Below are 22,692 nucleotides of genomic sequence, written 5' to 3' on the forward strand. Positions count from 1 at the left end.
TGAGCTTAGGGAGAGATCGCCTTTCCGCCTTGATTCCACACAATACACGGACAGGGTATAAATCACAGAGATGTTACCAGGAAGAACTTAGCAGGAAGGCAAGGATAAGAAAACAGGCTGAAGCAAAAATACTGGGAGAGGGTGGTGGCAGCATGGGTATGTTTTGAATGCCAGAGAAGGGGAGGATTAGTGACTTGTCCCTTTTCATATGTTAGTACCTCTGCAAGGATCTGACCTGAAATGCAGAGTTCAACATTATGTTAATACTCCTTATGTACGTTCCACTGAATTTAGGAAGAAAGGAGTAAAATGCATTTCTGCATTAGAGCCTGAGTCTTCAGCAGTCTGATAGACCTCCCTGCTCCTGCTCCCAAGCATCCAAGTGGGCATCTCACAGTTCATCACGCACAGGTACAGGATGGAATTTGTTTTGAAGCCAGATGTCAAAAGGACAGCTCTTTTTTTTTTTTTTTTTTTTTTTTTTTTTTCCCCAAATGGAAAACTCCTAGTGCTGGAATCAAATAATTGAAAAGTTGCTGAAACAAGAGACTAACAGTTAATCCTGCCCGATGGGAAGATCTAAATTCTCCCTGGAAAGGCTACTGCATGTGGGATTATATGCAGTGGTTAACCAAATATTCAAGGGACATTAGTAATTACCATAACATCCCACCACTTATTCTGTCAAATGCACAATTTATGCAACAAGCCCATGACTTCAAAAAGAATTTGTTTACTTTAAAAATAGTTGGAAGTACGTTTCCAGCCCTCAGTTTTTTCCCTGATACCTTCCTGTCCCCACCTTAAAAATACTTTGCCTGAAAGACTTCCAGGTGTTTTGTGCAAACACCTTTTTGAGTGAATTTTCTCCCAGTGCCATTCATTTATACCATGTAGCATGCCAAGATACACAGCTTCATTTCCCTGCTTTTCTGGATAAGGGCATGCAGGACAGCAGTCAAACGCGGCCACTATCTAGTATGCCTTTGGGCCCAGACCGTCCTGGCCACCCCATGCACAGGCTCCCGGGACGCTGGGGTTGACGCTACTTCACACTTCCCTAGAGCACTGGAGAGAGCCATGAGGAAGGCGGCTGAATAGAGACCAGGCTTTACACTGCAATTTCTACGGTTTATAAAAATACACCTGCAAAGGTCTCTAGAAACAGAAATGCACCAAGGAGTTGCAAATGGGTGTCCCACCACGCTGCTGCGCCAGTAACCAAGAACAAGGTAGCGCTCGGTAATATAACTTCATCTGATCAGTCGGGCTATATTAACAGGTTGAGCCGAGTTGAGTGCGTGCCTTGCTCGCACACTAACTGCGCGCAGAGCTGGCGCCTGTGGATGGGGGCCACGGCCCCTCCGCCCGCGCGTGGCCCCGGCCCCAGGAGCCGCCGGCCCCGGCTGGGGCCTCCGAACGGCCGGCGGCTTTCCCGGCCCTCCCTCTTTTTGCCCTTGTTCCCACTGCGTCGCTCCGCCCGCGACCTCCACAGCGTTACGGCCGAGCCTCCGTGAGTGCAGGCTTGTTACTGAGCTTTACAAGGTTATTTGAAAACAAGATCATGCAAAGGTATCAACCCGCCGAAGCCCTGCTTTGCTGGTATTTCTCTCCCCCGAGCTGCGTGCATTCCAGAGGGCTATCATCTTGCTTTCCAGCTGAAATAGAAATCCAGTAATGCATAGTTTGGGAGTTCTGTCATTGAAGCAATCATTTAATAGTGACAAATAAGCCAGAGAATAAAACAAACAGATGGAAAATGGTCATCCCCATCCACGGACACCTGCTCTGGGATGCAGTCCGCAATGATCTATATACACTTTGGAGGCAAAATTACTTTAGCACATGTTCAGGAGTATCTGTTCAGATCTTGGAATGAGTTACAGGAAAGACATAATGGGTACTGAAAATGGCACAAAATCAACAGTCTAAAAAGTACCCAGTTGTAGTTTTGAAAATAACAGATTGTCTCATTCAGAAAAAGCTCATGGATTGTGAAACAAAACCAGAGCAAAAAAAATTGCTTAAAGGAAACCAATATAAGCCCCAGCACTATTTAGCCTCCAGGCAAACCACCTATACTGTAACCTTCGAGGAGTTTTTCAAATAAAGGTGATTGACTCTGTGCGAAAGAGGCAGTCCTTTGGTTAGGAGCACGGAGGAGCCTTCCATGCATTTCATTTCCATACATTTAATTTCCAGGATCAGGCCTTATGGCATTTAAGTAGAAGTTAGAGTTTTAAAGATTTTTGAAGTCCTGAAGCCCATATTGAGTTAAGAAATCTTTCATGCTTAACACTTCTGAAATCTCAAGGCAAACCTGCTGTATGCCTAAACAGGACTTTAGGAGTCTAATGCTGGCAATCATCGCAGTGTAGGCAGAGTTCACAGCAGAAAAGAAGGATCTTCACAAGAAGACCTTACATGTGTTCCCCGAGCAAAATTAGATTTTTTTTTTTAAGTAGAGAAATGATGCAAAGCAAGCAGTCCCCTAACCACTATCACCATCCCAGCAAAAGTCTCCAGTGTCCTTCTGAGGCAACTGTATTTACATTCCTCAATTTGGAAAGGATTTCAATATTAAGATAATCATGATAGTCCTCTTTAATAACTGCTTGGCATCTTGCTGTGAAGTCACTATTCAGGTAAAATTTCAGCTGTTTCAATAAGGGTATTAGTATTTTTAAGACTGGGGTTGCTGTTCTTTATTTGTAGGAAGGCCATATATAGGTTTCCACAAACTCAGTAGAAAGATTTCTCTTTCCCTTCTTAGGTTTAATGGGAAGTAGAGTAGGTCCTAAATATATATTCATTATCTTTTTTTTTTTGAGTGTATATAAATATGCTAAAATAGCTCATTAGCTTTCACCCTCAGAAGAAAAGCCTAAGCAGATGACATAACATGGCAGTTAACTTACTAAGCCATCCATATCTTTGCACTAACATAACAGATATTATTGCAGTTCTGGAATCTGAATTAAACAGAGAATTCTCACTGCCCAACAATGTTTTTGGAAAATTTAATAATAGGAAGTATAATGAAAGTAGATAAAAAGATGGAAACAAAATTGAGGCAAATGAGCTGAATTTTGGTGGCAATCACATAAAATAAGTGTGAGCACACAGAATATGTATAAAGGCCTTATTACATGCTTTAACATCAATTATAAACCATAATTCCAAAAATAACTTTCCCTGAAAAAAAACATATCCACAGGAGGAACAGGAGACTGTTATATAAAGAGAATCAGAGTCAAAAAAGAAGGTCTGTGAACAGTGATCTATTCACAAACCGAATTACTTCACCTCTTTCATGGAAAAACACAGGGCAAGTGTCGGCTTTCTTGCTTCATGTGGTTACAACTATAAATAAAACTTCTGCTGACCTGCAAATACTTACTGATGCCAAGCAGATTAAAGGGAAACCCTTGCCAGTCTTTTGCTCCTTCTTTTGATAACAGGTATATGTCCACGAGACTTAGCCAGAGCATGGTTCAAAAGTGACTTTGGTGATCTAACAAATGATGGCAGCTATTTTTATAATCCACTTGTCTAGAACTGTGGGATTTTCCCCGTTAGATAATTGCTATTTTAAGACTCTAACTTGCCAGCCAACATGAGCCAGAAAGATGAGATCCAAACTTTGCACTGTTTGTATCACCATCTTGAGTCACTAATTGGTAATGATGTAAAACACCTAATTTTAGGTATCTGAGGCATGTAACCAACCTTCAACCAAAACAGCATTGGGAGTAGGCTGTGGTGCCCGAACTGGAAAACATGCAGTGCTTTTAAGATGCTGCCCACCCTTACTCGGCAAGGAAAGCTAACTAACCCCGTGCGAGAACGCACACGCTCGCGCCTCCAGCCCCTGGTAACCCCGAGGGAGGCTGCTCTTAGCGCGTGCCACGGCTGGACGCTGTGCCTCGTGCCCCAAGCCCAAGTCGCTCCCAGCTCCCAGGGCCTTACAGGTCGTTTAAATAAACGTGTGACAGCAGCGCCTGCGGTTGCAGGAGCCTTCACCAGGCTTTGCGACACCGCTTGCGACGCCTGGCCGGGGAGCGCGAAGTCCACTCAAGACCTTGCGCTCAGGGCTGCAGTTCTGCGAAAGCGGCCGCATTTGGGAGGGAGGCACGGGGCCGGCGGGAGCGCGCGGCAGAGGGGTGGGGAGCGGAGAGTCCAGCCAAATTAACATCCCTGCTGCTGAGGGCAATTACTCCAGCTGTGAGCAATGCGGATTGTGAAAGAGTTCAGTTGTATAGGAAAGAAATTGTTATTTTTCTTCCTCCACAGAAAGGAATGGATTCAACATGTGCCAGACTTGCCTTTTTTTTTCCTTTTTTTGACAACTTCCAGCTTGTTGTTTATAAAATGGCACCCTGAATCTTCTATGTCGTATTTCCTTTGGTTTAAATACTTCTATTTAACTAACAGAATGTGTACGATGGCAAACAAACAAATAAATAGGAAAAAAAAGCAAACCATGCTCTTGCAGAAACTGAGTTTACAGTTCCCACGCAGAGGGACGCTGCGCCTCCTAATGAAGTAAAGCACGTGCACACAACCGGGCTCTTCTGCACTCCAGACAACCTCTGAACTTCAGACAACGCATTTTTGCAGCCCGACAGCCGAGGACACGTCTGAGGGCATCGCTGCCGCTCTTTCGCCTGTTCTCGTGTCCCCCGAAAGGGGCAGGGCCGGGGGGCGCGGCGCGCGGGGGGCCAGGAGCTCCGCGCGGCGCCCGGCGGCCTGGGTCCCGCCGCGCAGCGCCGGGGCTGCTCTAAGGCGCCGCGGGGCCGCGCCGCCCGCCTTGCCCCCGCCCGCGCCCGCTCCGGCGGAGCTGGTTCAGCTTCTGCCTTCAAACAGCAGAAGAAAACAAGAAATTGCCAGTGCGGTTTGCAGCAGCGGGCAGGGGAGTCTGGCGAGTCCCCTGCCAAGCGGAGCCGGTTACATAACACCTACTGTGTCAACACCGGGCCGAGCCGCGGCGCGGCCAGGCCGCACGGCGCAGCGCGGCGCTCGGGGGAGCGGCCGCCCTCAGCGGCATCGCTTCCGACTCAAAAAACGAACGAACGAACGAAGCAGCTCCAGCCCCCGAATCCCTGCGTGTGCGATCAAACCGGCGAGAGAGGCTTCCGGGGCCGGAGGCCCTCCCCGGGCAGCAGCTGTGCCGCGAAGGCCGCAGCAGCAACGCACCAAGGGCTTCAGACGTCCATCAGCCTCACGGAAGGGGCCAGGCGACGCGGGACGGTGCCGGGAGCGTCACGCTCATTTGGCAGTCTTAAAAGCTACCACCTTCTCAAAGAGGGCAATATTCATTGTTTTGAGAGAAACATTCACTGTTTTGAGCTTACAGCTTTCTTTGGAGCTTTCTTTGGGTAGAGCATTGGTATTTACAGAGGGTACAGGGTCTAAAGTGTTTTTAGTTGTTTTTTTTTTAATAAGCTGCACTAGTAAATAGGACTGCTTGATGACTAAACTGGAGAGAGGTCAGCGTGAGAAGCCTTCTCAGACTGTTTATTGCAACATCTGAGCAAGCCTGGTTCACTTTTTCCCCTGCACAGGCAAGTTTCCTCTGCCTCTGTGTACAGCAACAGAGGAGAAGAAACACTGGGAAAACGCTGGAAAATATGATAGTAAAACTACCAACACTGAGAGGTGGGCTCAGACCTAGGCAAATCTCTCTTTAAACATTTTATTTTTACTGGACTAGATTTTGTATAGGAACATTGCCGGTGAAGAAGGAGTCTATTACAGGGGAAGGAGGAAAGAAGGTGGGGAGGGGGCGCCTAAGGATTTAGTTGGCATTTCATTCAAATTCTTCACAGTTCTGTGCATTCAAACCATCTTTGTTCTCCTAACGCTCAGTTGTGTCGTGCGGCTGCTCCTGCCCCCCAGACCGCCCCGTCGAAGGCGCGCGGGGCCCCGCTGCAAGTAAGGGTGCTCTCATCCAGACCCAGGACTTGCACACGTTCGGCTGTAGGAGCAGCTCACCCCTCGCTTCCAGATGTGACACTTCTGGCCTGCAGCTGGCCACTGCGCCGCAGGCTGCAAGTTTTAGCTCGGCACGTCGTTTCAGCCGAGCAGCCCCACGGGGAGGCTGCTGCAGGGCCCGCGGAAGAGGATAGGTCAGGCAGCTGCGCGGAGGGCATGGAGCGCCTTTCCACGAATGCACGGGCCCAGTAATAACACATCTTTCGAAGGAAGCTACGTGAACTGTGGCTGGGAACCTAGCACAGCCAGCGTGACAGGGTCGCCATGCTCCCGGGCGCTGCTGCCGTTCAGCCAGGGCTACAGGGAAAATGAGTAGCCCCGTTTCTCCCTAAGAACATTTAAAGGCAGTTTTACAGGAGTGTATCACATTTGGAAAACCCTGTGTCCCAGCGCTGCTACGTTATTTGCGGGGGAGCAGATGGGAGCTGGGAGATAGAGGAGCATCGCTGCACGGGCTGCGAGAAAAGACTTGGCAGGAACGTCAGCTCCACAAAAACTTGAACTGCCATTAACATGTCAATAATCACTATGGTTCAAACTTTACCACATATTAAACGGTGGCTGCTCAAGTATTCACAACATCTTTCCCCCGTAATGTTCTTGAAGGACTTTTTTTTTTTTTCTTAAAAATGCATGTTGCTCAGCATATCTTCTGCCACGGGCTGTGCGACTACCTCCGAGGCACGCCAGCTCCCACTGCCGCTCAGGACGGCACGATGGGAGCAGCAGCAAAACCCCACAATTAACACAAATCCAGAGCAGCGCCCACTGGCCCTCTTTGCCCAGCTCTGCTGCCTCCAGAGCTCCTGGTGCTGGACATGTAGCCTTGCTCAGAAATGTCACCATCCTCAGATAGTTTCTCTGAATTACCTTAAGGACGGGCTGTAATGCTGCAAGCCAGGGAAGAGGAAAGGATGGCTCTATGGGGGCCTCCTAGCCCAGTCTCCTTCTTGGCAGCATGGCATCCACACCCCTCACCTGCGATGGTGTCGGTGCAGAAAGAACTTGCCCAAGAGCTTCTAGGAAGCCTAATGAGGGGATCAGGCCACGTCTCCATCCCCGCCTGCAAGTACTAGCTAACCAGCTGCAGTGTGGTAAAACAAGGACTGTTCAGTGGTTTTAAAAGGGGAAATTATTTTTCTGCCAGACCATCCCAGGCTTCTAGCACTCCCCACACCACCCTGACCGTAGACTACATTTAAAACATACTCTCTGGCTTTTTCTTACTGGGGAGAGGATATGAGCAACAAGCTGGTACAGTCTTCTTCTAATACCACATTTTTCTGGTTAGTAAAATCTCTGGCAAAACCTCTAAAATGATCCAGATGGATTTCAAAGTACTGGAGCTGGGGCGGCACATCAGATCCAGGTTGGATATCATGATGGACAGATGGATGTTATCTTGCCTAACAGCGCCTTCAGGTCTTTGAACTTTCCACATCTTCAGAAGGTGGAAAATCAGGGTAACTCAAGAAAGACTTGAGCACTTGCTTGATCAAACTTAATGTCTGGATACATTAAGGAGAGACATGAACAAGATCTGTGAGCAGTGGAACTAATGAAACCTAATTTCCTATGGATTTGTGTTTTGCGGTTGGACTTTCTGGTGTCTTAAGAACATACAAGCTCCAAGAAGGCATTTTCTGTGGTCAGGGTTTTTAGTACCTCTCCTTCATGGATTCTGCAGTGTCTAATAAGAGCTGAATGCAGACAGCAGGCTGTCCTAGAGCATTTACAGGGTCTCCTCCTGCCACTCAGTTGCTTTCCTGGAATGTACCTGTGATTTACAGTGTTTGAAACCAATATCTTGTTTTCAAATTGGTCCAGTGGGCTCAGAAATTACAGAAGGAACTAGCGGGCAAAGTGACTACAAAAGTGGTATTTAATAAGAAAATCAGTGCAACAATGATACAGAAACATTATACTATAAAGCAGGGGGAAATCAAGAGTCTTGACTCTACTGGCTACACACACAAACTTTCTTGAGGCCAAGAGACACTGCATGTACCATGTACCTCAGAAAACTGAAGAAAGTGAGCGTAGGAAGGAATTATGATATGGGCTGATAGTTACCCTTTCAGGCATTAATGCCTGAGGCAGAGCTAGGCGTACAGCTGTGACTCACATATGCCCAAAGAAGCAGCCCCTGGTTTGCCACCTCCTGCTAGTAGGCATTTGGATGCATGAGCAGCCCGACTACCAGCACAGCCCTGCCACCTGGCACAGCAATACAGTGGTAAATGAAAAAAGCGGGTAAGCTCCGTAGTCTGGCATTGAAGGCCGAGCAGGTCAACTTTGCACTTCCCCCATTATAAGTGGGTATACTTTGTGCGTGGGTGTTCACCCTCAACAACACCACTTCTGTAGCGCTGGCAAAGAAATACACTTGAACTTTGCTGCCCTTTGCCCACTTGAACCACTTTGTGCCACAGATTGGCTACTCCTGCTGTAAACACCACTTGATACGTATCTTTTGCAAGAGCAGCAAAAGTAGAGGTTTCTTCATGAGGATATAAGACAGAACAAAAGGAACAACTCAAGGGCAAAAATGAGAGGATACCTGGCTAGATTTATAATGCTGGGGGATGTCATATGCACTAAAGCTGAATAATTAAAGAGAAGACTGAAAATGAAGGGAATTACCTTAGAGTTAACATGGCATTCAGTATCTTAGGAGGTTACAGAATTGGAAAGAAATCACTGCGTAATTTCAGGCACACCAACACTGTGGAAGTAAAAAGAACAATTCTGCCTCCCACATGCAGTGGCTGCAATATGAATGATGTCAAGAATTATGAAAATCCAGGCTTCCTGGGCAAACGAGCTCAACATGAGCCAGCAGTGTGCCTGGGCAGCAAAGGAGACCAACAACATCCTGGGCTGCATTAGAAAGAGCAGAGCCAGCAGCTGCAGGGAAGCAATTATCCCCCTTAGCACTCATCTGACCACATCTAGATACTTCATCCAGTTTTGAGCACCTAGTACGAGAAAGACACTGATAAACTGGAGCAAGTGTAGCAGAGGGCCGTCAAGATGGTCGGAGGCTGGAGCACTTGCCCTGTGAGGGGCAGCTGAGGGAATGGGGCTTGTTCATCCTGGAGAAGAAACAGCCCCAGGGGGACCTAATAGCAGCCCCGCCGATGCCTCCAGGATAGTTACCCAGAAGACAGAGCCAGGCTGCTCACAGTGGTGTGTTACACAGTGGCCATAAACTGAAACAAGAGACGTTCTGCCCTGATATAAGGAGAAATGCTTTCACCTTGAGGACAATCAAGCACTGAGACAGAAGACCGGGGAAGTTGCAGGGTTTCTGTCATTGCAGATTTTTGAGGCTGGACTGGTTAAAACCCTAAGCAACTTGGTCTAACCTCAAAGCTGACCGTGCTTTGAAAAGGACATTGGACTATAAACCTCTTGAGGTTCCTTCCAGCCTAGATTATCCAACGATCCTATGATTTGCCCTGTGCCTTTGTGTAAAATGTGAGGGAATACTTAGATAGCATTTCCCTGCTTACAGGACTTTTGTGAGAATGCATACATATGCTAAGACTGTAAGGCACCAGAGACCAAAGAAATCAAAAATAAATACTTTTAAAGAGAGTGCAGAATAAATATCCATCACAGGTACAAGTGCAAAATTAGGTAGAAGCATGCTGTCTGTGGGACAGGAATTCACTTAGTTGTCTGTCAAGTACCGATGCTGGTTTGAAGCAAAGTTCGTATGGTAAACGGCCATATGGTGTGATCTGACAGAGCCCATCCTTTACTGAAGGAAGGTAACCAGGACAGCAGGTCAGAACCTCAGCCTGCATAGTCCATGCATCCAACACCTTTCTGCTCTGCATGATAATTTGCTTCTCAAAATACTTTTCTTTTTCTAAAACTAACATGAAAATCAGAGCAGAAGAAACTTAGCTTCAAAATGCCATTTAAACAGCCCTGAGTTACTAAAAAAAAGAAAAAAAAAATAAATAAACCGAGGATGGTGGCATTTGGAGTACAAGAGACTGACAGGCAGCAAGACACTCCCAGGTGTGCTTAGAGAAAGACAGCTCCCATTCACATCAACAACAAAATGTCACTCAGCATCTGGAGGGGGGCTCCTCGGCACGAGAAGTCAGCTTGCAGATGGGGGGCAGGCCATCCTTATGTATTTACTTCTCTGCGCCACAGTGACGGTGCTGCTAGCACTTAATTTATTTTGTTCATTTAGGAGACATTTAGTTATCGCAATTATTTAACAATGTGTAAAATTACAAACAACTTCAACTACAATATGTTCCTCTTGCGTAAACCTCTCCTCTTGGCCACATACATAATGAAAACCCTGTTGAGTCAGTAATAAAATCCAGCTTTCAAGCCTCAGAACTGAATGTTCAAATTTTGTAGCTCACTTCCTTTTCTAACCAGACAGCAGGGCTGCCAAGAGAATTTCTGGGCGTTCAGCCTCTTTTGAGATACACATACATACATACACATACATATATATATATATATATACATCTCAATTTACCAGGACTGCCAGAGAGCAGGCACCAATTGTTTTTAACCCAGTCATGAGCAAATGCTTTTTAAAAAGAAATCAGAATGTTATTTATTTTCATCTGATGGAACAGACAACTCAGACCTGGACAGGGAAAACGATCAGCTCCAGCTATGTCAATAAATAAATATTTGCATTTCTCGCCAGCTGAGGAAAAATGCAGTGCTGATTTTAGGAACCAACCTCAAGAATCCATGTGTTGAAATACCACAGTTCTTCAGGCAAAAGGGCCAGTTGCACATGCAAATGCCTGATTTGCATGAATGACTGCACCATATGCATGTAGAGGTTGGGGACTTGATGTGGCATACCATATTTTTGGATGACCATTTCTATAAGCCTCATTCCTGTGAAGAGTAGAGCATCCTCATTCCTCACTGAAGTCAGTCAGTAATGAGTAAACTTGGCAAATCACAGCTAGGAAGACTTCAATAGCTAAATATTTGAGCTTTAAGATTACATGACAGAAAACACTTGTGATCTTGCCCAAAAGAATGAATAGCTTCTAAATCCCTGGCATTATTTATAACAACAAAAAAACACAATTGCATTTATTGCTCTTCAGAAGAACTGTCTGCTTTTGCATTTTACTTTAAGCAGCATATTAAAAAGGGGACAAAATAGATTTCGCATATGTCAACGCAACACAAGAGCAGGCAGCAGCCACGTGAATAGAAGGACAAAAATTCAGAGAGTTTCATATGGCATGAAAACATAAAGCTAAGTTCAAGTCTGAGAGTTTTCCCACACTGCAGCTAAGTACATTACCAAGAGCCACTGATGTGCTACTCTCTGTGATCACATGAGTGTGAGGATACATGGCCGGACACAGCATACCCCTCACACACACAGTACCTGCAGTGAGGTGTTTATACTGGTGTGTGAACTAAAAAGAATGACTGAAGCAACACTCTTAAAGGTTTATAAGATAAATTGGCAAATAAACATTGAGCAGGGAGTTAGACCCTATGGCTGTTCATCTGACAGGAGAAGCGAGCTCATCCTAACCTACCTGACAGTCCAAAATGGAAGATCTTTGCATTGCTTTCAATGATTAAATCTTTCCACAGTCAGTGGATAATGAGTCAGAATGGGACAAAGATACTGTTTACTAAAACAGTACTGGAACTAAGTAGAGGAAGAGAGAAATTCATAGGAGAGGCACAGGAAGAATTCCAAAAACAAGATGAGAAAAATAAAATAGGGACAAATTGGGGGAGTGAGAATGGAGGCTGAGAGCAGAAATATTGGAAACATCAGAAGGGGAAAAATACTGAAACAGAAGGGGAGCTATGTATTAGAAGAATCCAAACATGAAGTTGAATACAGGAAAGCAATAAAGTAGCAGGGCTGACCACCCACCAGAAAGAGAAGAATGGGAACAGGAGAAATTAAAAGTGGGGAAGATAAAAGGTGGTGGAGTCCTAAGATGTGTGCTACTGATGTGCAGGAGCCCCTTTTTAAGTGAATGCATAGCTGAGACGACACTAACATCACCAGGAGATGGGTGATCAGGACAGGAAACTTGCTTTGGCACGTGATATAAAATAAAAGTCTTCAACAACAACGAATCTCTGCTATGTCTAGTTAGACAAAATGACTGGGATCAATGGGAAGCACAGTCCCCTAGAAATGCTATTCCTCTCCCCACGATGGGTCACCTCCCGTATTGTAGCTGCTCTGCATGTGCTATTGCCATTCAGGGGTGAGCATCCATAGTCCTCGCACTCGTACCTAAGGAACCTGCATGCCTCCTCGTCGTTAGCATAGCCTCATGACATCACCGCAAAGCAGGAAATAATATTTATCTCCTTTTCACAGATGAGGCATTGAGACATAGATGAATGACTTGACCAAGACCACACTGATGGACTGTGGAAACTGAGAACTCAAACCCAGTTCTCCCAAGTTCTCAGCCAGAACTGTAATTGCTAGCAAGAACTAAGAAAATTCAAAAAATGTAGATGAACCTTCTTGAAAGTTTTATAAGCAAAATTCCTGCTGTAGGCATGAATGGAAGAAGTGCAGACTCCAACAGGCAAATTCTTTGCCACCCCATCTCCTGAGTCCCAGAAATACTGTTGATCTGGGCTAATAAATTTCCCCAAGCCCTAGACGTTCTCTTGGCCTTCATCCCAAGTTCGCATAAGAAGCTATTTCATAGGCAAAGTTCTTATTTACAGTTACTCAACTCCCATAATATTTTATCTGAGGTGGCATTTTTAACACTCCCCTCCCCAATACTGGCTGAACTGTCTCTTTCTTTGCTTTATAGGTTTGTAACTAATCTAGTTAAAATCCCATAAATACTGGGATGTTTCTGTGTTCCACATTCAGACAGGAGGCTGGCTGAGGAAAAAGTACATTACCATTAAAATCATGGTGACATCCAGGCTGAAGCTGACAATAAATTCATTTTTTAAGTGTACTGTCATTATGCCAGCTGCCCTTCAGGGGCTGACTATATGAACTGTGTAGCCTTCTAAATGTGTGATACTCAGGCCAGGGTATCTTCCTATGAAATCAAGAGAGAATCAGAAGCCCTTGACAGGTCAAACATTGAATTAATGTGCTAGTTTTCTACCCCTTGGAGACCTAAGGTATATACGTCGTTTTACTGTAGCCCTGAATGCCACTCTAACAGCAGAAAAGGAGGTCATAAATGCAGTGGAATGGGGCACTGGGGAATATCCACAGCAGAACAGGGGGCCCCAGGCCAAATCTGTTCCTGGAATCAATGAATCACAGTATGGGTCTGAAGATTGCTAGTTTTGCTTGAATCAGTGCTCACAACTAAGGCACAATAAAGAGGTACAAGTGGGCCATATTAAAATATGGCCTCTGACTCAGTTTGCAAAGAGTCATATTATTCTGCTGCTTCTCCTCCTAAATGTGCAATGTCCCATAGCGCTGTTGCCTATCATAGCAGTGCTTGGCATAGGATTTCCCTTCCCTTGCCACCCTGGTTTCGTGATACTCCAAGGGGTGCTGAGGTGGTCTGTGCTTGGGCAGGTGCAGGCTACGGCCATCTGCTAGGAAAACACTTCACTTTCCAGGGATAAGCAGAAACCAACCAGAACAAGCTTTCAACCTGCCTTCACAGCCCCATGTCTATCCCTCTCTGGATTTTAACAGCATATCGATAGCTTATTCTTTGGATGTGGCTTGCTTCAGCCCTTCAAGAGTCCTTCCCTAGGGACTTCTGTACCATCTTTCCAAATGACACAGATAAGCCTGGTCTCTCCCACTACTGCTGTCCTTCTCATCCCAGAGCGAAAGTAAGCACAGCATCTTTGTCTCAGCCTCTGGTTTTGCTCCAGCAGATCCCAGGCTATTCTCTACACTTGCCCGTTACTGGGTGGTCATCTACCCTTCCTTCTCAAGCCTTCCTCAGTTCGGTGCCAAGAGCAGCTCCCCTCCTGCTTATGCCCAGATACTAGTCTCTGAGGTGGAACTCTTCAGGCAGAGCCCTGTGATTGCTTCATGCACTGTCTTATGCAGACCCCTTCAATCAGCTAGACAGCAGCTCCCAAGGTCCATCCACACTGCATCTCCTGCATTCATTCTTCTACCATTAAGAGCCATGTCTCAACACCACCCAGGCTAGCAGTCTCTCCTTTTAAAGGATCTGCAGTCTCTTCACAAGACTAACAGCAAAAACTAGTGAGATTTAGCCCAGGAGAGGATGAACTGGTTAGTTCCTCACACAGGATTAGGTACCTGACCACATGCTAGGATTCTGCATTGCTTCTCAAAAAAGGAGCTTGCCGACAGGAAGTTGCAGACAGGGCCTCAAGGGCAAAGTTGGCCCAACTACCTTGTGCTTGAAGGCCAAGTAAGAAGAGGTGTTGATATATATCACAGTCCATAATAACTGGCTATAGCTAAATATACACTGCTTAGCAGGCTCCTATTTCCTAACTTTTCTCTTCTTCAGCAAAAAACTTTCCTGACAGGTTAGTCAGACATCCTAGTCCAAGACTTCATTTTCAAAAGCCACCTTAATCTTCTTCTGCAAGAGTTAAGAAGGCTGCCAGCTGTTTAATGACATTGTCAAAATAAACTCACATCTTAGTCCAGGATAACTTCAGAGGAATCAGAGAGACAGATGAAAAAGCAGCCATCCCTTCCTTGGGACCTCTCGGGAAACCTCAAACATCAGCTGTTTAAGTTAAATTAACATGTGTGTATTAATTAATTAATTCCATTAAATTTGACCAGATAAATCAGATTTAATGTCAGTGTAATTGAGATCATAAGCTGCTGCCCAAACAAGACCTCAGCCAAGATTCAAAGCTAATCTTTAAAAGAAATCTCCTTGAATCTGGAAGTGGTTTTCTTAACATCCCAGTTAGCAGCTTCTACCTAAGGGAGGTGTTTACACCTCTCAAACGGCGAGGACTCTCTACATTCTGCTTTCCCCACAGCGTCTGGTCCTTCTCACCTTTTAAAAACATAACTGCCGATCATGTCCTGACTCGGGTTTGGCTTTCGCTGAGCCCCAGCCGCTGTTCTGTGCAAAACCAAGGGCACCGTGTGCGTGCACGTGTGCGCGTGCTCCGTCCTGCACAGCGCTCGCCCCTGCTACCGGGGCGGAAGAGGCATAGCTTTGCCCGCTCCTGAACTTTTCTTCCTCACTTCACACCAGACTTTCACCAGTGGCATTTCAATAACAGCTCTGTTCTCCTGCCAGAAGAGCTGCTATCTTGACCATCACAAGCTATATAAGGGAGGAAAAGCTTCTTACCCCACATCCTCACTAACCACAATCTACTAGCCCTCTATTTTTGAAATATTTAAGGCTTTAAAAGTAGAATTTGGGGTTTTACACCAGCTAATATTAATAGAAACATTCTCAGGATTTGTTTCCCCCAATGTAAATGGAACACTTATTTTTTTTAAACATACCCCTGTGGTGCTTGCAAGCCAAACACTGCGGCATTGTACTAGCCCAGGGAACTCACTATAAACAGATCTGTCTTGCTTTTCTGTCAGGCCCTGTGAATTCTGTATAAAGGAGGAAAAGTAAACATGCACATTAAATATTTACTGTTTTCAGTATGTATAATCTAAAGTGTCTTTAGCAGCACAAGCAAGGCGCACTTTTAATCAGTGATTTTTATTTTGACATGGCACTATTAAAAATCATACAGGTATAACCTCAAAAAGCCCCCTCCTCTAAACCAGAGGCTCTCCTCTCACAACCGCTTATGAATACTATTGTTATTACCCACCGCTCATCTGAAAGACCCATGCTCGCTCCCATTTTCATGATCCTTTCGGGCAAACGATTGCAGCAGCGTCTAAGAGCTGAGCTTGTGGAGAGTCTCATAATCAGACTCAAGTTAGCTTTGGGCAGGAAGAGAGGATTAGCTACAGTGATAAATATATAGTTAACTGTGGATAAAATGATATATAGAGAGAAGAGCTAAAAGAATAACAACACAAAAGCAAACTTCTCTGAAAGTAAATAGCCCCTAGTCTCAGCACTGATGTTCTTCTGATTAACACAGCAGCTAGCTTTTAATGCTTCCTCCATACAGAAGAGCTTCTGCTTTCATCTCAGCACTGATGCAAGCAGTCATATACTCTGTACAACTGGAAAAGTTATGTTAATGTAATCGTAAAAAAGCCTACACACCAAAGTAATCTCTGATAGCCCCTGCTAACCTTTTCCTTCCTGCGGACATCCGTCCCTGGGAAAGCAGTGGGCAGCATAGATGCTTCCCGGCTGACTTGGAAAGACGTCCTTCTCCCTGTGGGTCCTCAAAAACCAGCCTGCTCCTTGCTCTTGGCCGCTGGACGGAGCCGTGCCAGGGTCTGGCACGGGGCACGCGTCTGCTCACCGGATGTGCCCCAGCCCTCGCCAGCCAGCTCCCTCAAGCCATCTTTTATCCCTCAGCAGAGATAAGAGGAGGGAGAGAGTCTGCTCAGATAGTTCCTTCTTCACGCCCTAGAAAAATCACCCCAGCTAGTTCAAGAGCCAGAAACATCTTTTAGATTTGGAAGTTAATCAAGTCTAGAGAGAGCTTAGCACATCTCCTTAATCGCAGGCGCGCAAGGCTGGGATGGGCAGCGATTTGCACATTCCTGGATTGCAATGCTGTCTCCACAAACATTCCTAAAGCACATACATGATCTGTTGGCTGCCTCTAAGTCCTTCCTATCTGCAAGGATGACATCGTGTCTACTTATTTGTCTGCTGTCGGCTTTTTCATTACGCTATCACTGACTAGAAGTGAGGGGCACAAGCCAGAGAATATTGCAAATAGCTACCGAGAGCAGGAGGGCAGCCCCTGGCAGAGCTGTGGCCGGCTTCCTTGCATCCGTTAGCTCATCTGCGTCGTAAAGCAGACAGGCGCGATGGAAGGAAAAAGCCCAACTCACTGCTGCTCAGAGGTGCTCATATAGCATATCGGGAGGTAAGGGGTAAGGTATTGGGAGGCAAAGGGTAAGAGCCCAGCTAGAACAGAGTGGAAACAAACAGTAATGCAGCAAATACAGCTAGGGTCTCGGTGTGCTTTAATAAGCTTGTGTATGTAGCAGAGGAAGAGTAATGATTCTGGACAAAGCCCACAGGAACCTCGAGGGATCCTGCAGTATTCTGACACTAATCCTGTGATGTTTTCAGCAGCGAGCCTGAAAGGATCAGTAACCGACACAATTCAGTGTGTAGCAAAGCACACTCAGCATCCTGCAAGAAAAGGCTCTCCTTTCTATTTGCATGCAAAGAAAAAAGAACCCCAAACTATGCTCATTTGTTTTAAAACATAGCTACAAAAATATGTATTACTATGTGTTCTTAGAAACAAAGGCTAGGAAAGTCCTTTGAATGTCCATTTATCAGTGACATTAACAGCAGGGAGTGAATGCATCAGAATTAAGGCAGAAGGTTCTTCTAGCATTGATATAGGTTAACCTTAAAGAAATCTAGCTTTGATTATTGACTACAGTGAAACAAAATACCTTCTGGGAAACAAGAGTTTGCTATGTATTTTAAATGCAGAAAGAGAAGAAAAACACAAATATACTCAAGACTGTATTCTAGAGCACTTACTCCTGCAGCACAGATAAGAACAGAAGGCAGTTATCTCCTAGGTCTCACTGCAATGAAGGCTGAGGCAGACAAACACAGCTGCTCACAAGCGTTACCAGGAACACAGCCTGGAAGTGTTCTTTGATCAAGGATTTCTTAGGCACAGCCCTACTGATTGCAATCAAGTTAAACCAGCTCAAATAAGCCCTAGTAATCATGAGCAATTTTCTTCTGAGCTTGCTCACTTCACCTTAGCAGAGATGTCAGTTCACATGCATTGCCCCACTGGGAAATTCTGCACACTGAGGACCAAAGTTTAGAGTTAAGAACAAGCTTCTACTGAGATCATCTGTGATGGCTGGTTCTTGACAGGCTGAGATCCCTGCCCAAGACTTTCATCTCAGGTTATGCTGAGACAGAGCCTACCTAAGCTCCTGATGCCTCAGCTTCCATCAATGAAACTCACGAGACACAGCTTTGGAAACAATTTTTCCGGAATGTATAATGGAACTTTTCAACCTGTATTGTTACAATTTGCAAGTTGAATCACCTGCATGAGGTGAAAGTGATAGTCATGACTTGGAAAGCTGGATGCAGCCAGGTGCTAGTTAGGACAATTTTTTTTTTCCTGAATAGAGAGCCTACCTAGTCCAAGATAATCTTTTCATTGCAAACTTTTCTGAATGCCTGATGCATTCAGAAGATGCAGTTTGCATTCTAGTGAAGTAAGCTTTAACACCTGAAGCACACACTATGAACTATCTAAGATTAAAATATATACTAAGTAACATACATGTCTCACTGAAGAAACCCAACTGCTTGCCAGTGCTACCGTAGTGGCTTGTACTAAAATAATTTTTAATGTCAGATGCTTGAATGACAGTGACATTCTCTGGCTGGTTGTAAGGAACTAAGAAATGGTTGTAACTGTTTTGCCTCTCTGCACCCAGCATCAGGTAAGAATGGCATGCAATATGTAGTGCTAGTCAAAGATTCAACAAGATACATCGACCATTGGCAGGGATGTTTATGCCAGTCATGCTGCCATGTCCCTTATACCTGTATGTGGTGCAGTTCGCATGCTGAAGAAGCAATCAGCACAACCGAATACCATTTCAAATTTTGCTTCTCTGTTTCCCTGCTGGGTTAGGAGGGTCACAAGTTCCTCTTCCACCTTCACAAAACTGGAACTTCCAGGACACCTTGACAGCAGCCAGAGGAAAAGCAGTGTACCTGCAAAGCCCAGTACTTCCCTGTGCACAAATACTGCAAAGCACAGCCCTCCGGAGTTACAAACCACAGGCAAGGCACAGACTGTACACCAACTGACAGGCATTAGCTAAAGGGACCTAAGGACTGAGTAGCAGGGAAGGGGAAGAAAACACGTAGGAAATGCCACATTCAGAGAATTCAGCATAAACTCTGAGAATATCAAAACAAGAAAAGAAAATCGGAACCCACTTGAACACCAGCTGCTGAAGCCTTCTGGCCACTCTGTCTGCATGTGGCTATGCTTAATCCGCCCCGCTGGATCTGCAGCTCCTGGGAGTCACTGAGAGGAGCCATTGACTCTGGGAGAACTGAGTTAGTGTGGCAGGAACAGTGGCCTGGCAGGTGCTGCAGGCGAGGCCCAGCCTAAGGCAGGTAAACATCGAAGAGGAAAGGCTATAGGGAACTATGATAGGGGAGGAGAGGCAGAAGAAACAGGGTAAAAGATGGGTAAAGGAAAGAGAGAATGAGAAAGGGGAAATTAAACAGAGCACAAAAAGAGTTGGTGCTAATTTTAATATGAACCTTCCCCCAAATTCATATGATTGTAAACTTCTGATGTTCTCTAATCTGGGTTGGACACTTATTTTCACTGGAAGTAGCAGCACTTGTAGAATATCTCTCCTATACAGCACTTTACAATGCTCCAAAATCCCCACACACAGCCATAAAAAGCTGTCAATGAATGGAGGAAAGATAAACCATTCTGTTAATTTTGTCTTGATTCGTTTCTTTAGAAGTCCTTTTCCTTGGCAAAGGCAAATGCCTGTGGATATGGTAGCATATACTCAGTAATTCTGCAGTACCTGCTGTACAAACCAATTGGTTCAAACTTCTGCTTTCTGTTAGCCAAGCTCTCAGCAGACTTTACCGTAGCAATAGCAATTACCTAGGGCATAAAAAGTTAAGAGCCACTAAAACACTCTTCATCATATGAACAGCTGTGAGCACTATATATTTTCCACTTTTTACTTAGAATGACAAACGTCTGAAACTTTACATTATGTTATACTGAACAAAATCTAAGAAAAAAAGATATTTCCTTCCAAACTTTTCCCTACTTCATGATGTATATTCAGGAGATGTAGACACAGCCTGGAACATAAGCTCTGGGTCAGTTTGTAGCAGGGAACGAACGTGTGCAGCAGAAACATATGAAAGGTTCACAGTCTAACTTGAACTCAAAAGAAACTCAAGCGATTTCAAGTGTCGTTAACTACTTGAAATTCAGGACAGGTTTGTTAAAAGGTGCTTCAAAGCTTTTGAAGTGACCTTTTTTGAGCAAATGTAGGTTTAGTTGTGTGAACTATGTGGGTAAGAAAGACATGAACCCAAGTGAGAAAAGGTGCTATTCATTGCCTTTTCCTGTGGCATTTACTAAATGTTGTGAAAGTCATAGATCAAAGAAAAATGCTCAGTGCATGTCCTTAAATTAGATGTAATTAAATAAACAACCGTTTGCCTAAATCCCTGAAAAGCAAAGCTGCCCAGTTTTACCACCCATAGGTATGTTAGCTCTTTCTGCTTTAGGGCTTTCAGCGTTTTCAATAATGAAAATGCACCGAATCACAAAATTGCTCCTCTTGATCACAATGCGACTGTGTGAAGAGTCGCTCTGAGAAAAAGTACCCATCAGAAAGTATCTCAGAGAGCTAATGTTACATTTTCAAAACTAAAGTATCCTAGAAAAAAAACATACACCTGCAATAAATAAATAAACAGCTAAAGGGAAGCCCGGAGTACGGGATAGCTCAGAGCCTGGAAATGGGAACAAGTCCTTCTCCTCCTAGTCACCAGCTGGAGCTTAGCCAAATCAGTAGGGATGGAAAGTTGTTACTGCCATTACGGGCAACTATATAAGTTAGCTGGTGGTCCCTGTCCAACGCTTAATGGACGCGTAAAATAACTCCTGTCATCAGAAATGGCACTACATGGTATATATTGGCACTCTCGGGAGATAGCTGCATGTAAGGAAAGACTGCATTTCCCTTTCGACTGCTGTCCTCTCGGGTCAGATTTGCAGGCACGTGAGCGGGAAGCGAGCGACTCCCCGCTCCTGCAGAGCGCCTGCGGGGCAGGGCCCCGCGCTCGCCCCGCCACCCTTCGCCAGCCGCGCCGCCGCCGCGGGAGAAACGCGGCCGCGCACCGGGGAGAGGGAAACGCGAGCAGACCAGGCTGCGGGAGAAAGCGGCGGGGCGGCTCCGCCGTCGACGGGCGCCGGGCCGGGCCGGTCCCGCGTGGGCGCCCACCAGGAGCGCGGGAGAAGCAGCCCCCGGGACCCCCCGCGCCGCCCCTCGGGGTGCTCCCCCCCCCCCTTCGCCCCCTACTTCTGCCGGCGAAGGGGGAGGCGATGCTGGCGGGGCAGCGCGGCTGCGGAGGATCCACAGCGCCGGGCTGGCTGCCCCAGCCCCGCTCCGTTCCCCGGGGGGCCGGGGCCGCGCAGAGCAGATCCCCGGCCGAGAAGTAAAACGAACCGGCGAATGTTTTCGGAAAGGCCGCGGAAGGTGCCGGCCGGCCGCAGGCAGCGGCCCCTCCGCGCGGCGCGGCTCCCCCGCCGCGGCAACCAGCCCCCTTTGCCGCGGCCCCAGCGAGGCTGCCTTACTGCTCCCGCCGGCGTTAAACCACCGCGCGGCCCCGCGCGGGTCCAGCACCGCGAGCGACACTTACCGTGCAGCCCGCGGGCGCAGCCGCCGCCTCCCGCGCACCCTCCGCGCGCCGCCCGCACAGACGCTGACCGCGCCTCGTGCTCCGCGGGCAGCTCGGGCCGAGCCCCCTCCCCTCCCCTCCGCGCCCCCGCCGCCGCCGCCCGCCCCCCCGCCGCTCTCCTCGGCCCGGGGAGAGCTCGGTAAAGTTTCTCCTCCGCTCTGAAGCCGCTCGTCCACTTCCCATCCTCGAAGGCAACAACAGCAAAAAAAATACATCTGTAACCCCCAAACTCGTGTTAGGAACAATCAGCTCATTTGCAAAGAAAATCCCCGCGACGGGGACTTATTGTAACGCCGCTGGATAGCAGACTAAACTACTTCGCCTTTTTTTTTTTTTTTCCCCTTCAAGAAATGAGCAAGCTACAGTAAAACGCCAGTTGGCTCCTCCAGTGCAATTCTCCTAAATCATGATAGACAGATTGCGTGAAAAACAGGAATTCCAAAGAATTTCCTGCCCTGGGAACAGAAGTTAAGGCTATATTTAACAACATCTGAAGCTGTCAAGAATGCTTTGTGGTTGGATAACAGAGCAGAAAAATGTGAAAAATGCAGGCTACTGCTATACCAAATATGGAAATATTGTTACGTCTGGTGTCTAAATCACCATCTGGAAATACTTACAGCCATGAAAAGAAAAGACGCCACAACAGAAGCTTAAACTCTCCTCCCCAACCCCAAATCTTATACTCCAACAAGGAAATGCTACTCGAGTACGTCTACCTCGAGAGAGGAATGCTAAAAAATGATGATAAACAGGACAAAAAAGGGATTGTTTGCTGCAGGGCCCAGGATTTCCTGCAGTTTTGTCACTGGCCTAAAAACTAGACACCTGAACACCGGAGGACACGTGCAGGGCTCCCGGGCTTTACGGTAACGCAAGCAAGCAGCCCCGAAACGTTGCTCTCTCAAACTGCAGCGCTAATGCCCAAAGCCTGGATATTGCAGATTTTGTATGTGGCAATACCACACGATGTAGCCGTACGGACCAGTAACACTGTCCGTCTCTTTCAAACGCTCCTCTCCCTGGGGTGAAGGTGATTTAGGTAGGTGGTTATTGCAGTTGTTTATCACCGCACGCTGCGGTGAAGGTCACGCAGAGTGCGGTGTCCCACAGCCGCTCGCTTCCCTTGCGGGTTCCTGCGTGT

At 46.4% G+C, this 22,692-nt stretch overlaps 1 protein-coding gene across 1 annotated transcript in view; it reads right to left on the reverse strand.

Moving 5' to 3' along the window:
* The window catches only part of DDAH1 (dimethylarginine dimethylaminohydrolase 1), a 102,213-nt gene extending 80,636 nt beyond the window's left edge, over positions 1-21,577 (reverse strand). Inside the window, exon 1 of the mRNA XM_062581309.1 lies at positions 21,510-21,577. The gene's annotated coding sequence lies outside the window, so the exon portion shown is untranslated. The remainder of the gene's footprint in view (positions 1-21,509) is intronic.
* Between the last annotated feature and the right edge of the window lie 1,115 nt (positions 21,578-22,692).

The sequence above is a fragment of the Rhea pennata genome, chromosome 8 (genome assembly GCF_028389875.1).
Source record: "Rhea pennata isolate bPtePen1 chromosome 8, bPtePen1.pri, whole genome shotgun sequence".
In the NCBI taxonomy this organism is placed as follows: Eukaryota; Metazoa; Chordata; class Aves; order Rheiformes; family Rheidae; genus Rhea; species Rhea pennata.